The sequence below is a fragment of the Tupaia chinensis genome, unplaced genomic scaffold, assembly GCF_000334495.1.
Source record: "Tupaia chinensis unplaced genomic scaffold, TupChi_1.0 Scaffold000567_1, whole genome shotgun sequence".
Taxonomy (NCBI): domain Eukaryota; kingdom Metazoa; phylum Chordata; class Mammalia; order Scandentia; family Tupaiidae; genus Tupaia; species Tupaia belangeri.
The window spans coordinates 1,704,115-1,705,489 of NW_006160080.1; positions in this window are offsets into that span (position 1 = coordinate 1,704,115).

The following is a 1,375-nucleotide window of genomic DNA, read 5'->3' on the forward strand; positions in this document are numbered from 1 at the left end:
AAAATTAAATAAATAAATATTTTTTAAAAGAAGAATGGTAAGCTTCTCACACGCTGTGGAAGAGGACAAGAACGCAGGGCCAACATACTGAGCGGCTCCATTGTGCCTGGCATGGCTAGCTACTTAGAATGGGTACTGCCCTATTCATAGCTCATGGTCCTTTCCAGATGCTCTCGCCCATTTCTAACTACCAGCTGCAGTGTCTGTGTGCCTGAGGGCTCATTCGTGCCCCCACTCACCTGCACAACTGTGTGAAGGTAGAAGAATGAACATGTTCCTGGAGTAGTCCTCAACTAATGACTCTTGAGGATATAAATAGAAATATCCCAGTTCCAGGGAACCAGCAGGTGGCGTGATGGTTAAGGTGCTGGACACTCCCACATGGCTGGCCACGGTTTGAGTACTGGACCTGGTGGCTTGGTTCCTCACTTTCCCTCTCTCTCTCTGGTCAAATTAAAATAAGTGAATAAATTAAATAAAAAAAGAAATATCCCAGTTCTCTCAACTTTAGAGGAGCTAATTTGGAGTTGGGGTGTTGATAAAGTTTTCCAGAGTTTTCTTGCAGGATGAAACCAGTTTTTCATGTGGCAGTTAGCTTAACAACACACCTTTTGTTAGCTGTCCTGCCTTCCCTGCTCTATTTCTACCACCTCCTTACAAAAGTCTTCTTGGCACCTCCTAAATAAACTAGGTGTACCCTAAGTCTGGTCTTGTGATCTGCTTTATACACATCATTTTATCCAATCATGACAACCTAAGCGTGGTAGGTATTACCGGCTCCAATTGATAAATAAGGTAACAGAATCAGGTAGATTAAGTGACCTTATCAAATTCATTTAGCTGATAAATGGCAGAACAGATTGGGGGTCTCTCTAGCAAAGGCCTGTGCTCTTTCCTTCATGGCAATCTTGGTAATATTGAACAAGACACTAATCCAAAGACTGAGGGGTCTTAATAAAGCCAAGATCTGCAGGACTGCTATGTCACATGTCCACAACATCTTGTAGGCAGCAACTGGTTGCCTTGGGGTTTCCATCTATCAGGCCTTTTCAGGCCAAGGCTTAAGAAACTGATGCAAGGGACCAGCAGTTGGCGTAATGGCTATGTCGTTGGACTCCCATGTAGTCAACTGTGGTCTGAGTCCTGGACCAGGTGGCTTAAACTCATGCCAGGTGCATGTACGTGCATGCCCAAGATCCTGAGAGGAGAATAGAGGAGAAGGGATCATGGCATGGCCATCCCCCTGGGGGGTGATTTCTCGCTTTATGTCTCTCTGTCTCTCTGTCTCTCTCTCTGGCAAGCTCACGCGCCATATGGCAAAAACCTCTCTTAAAAGAAGAAGAAGAAGAAGAAGAAGCTGATGCAACATATTTGG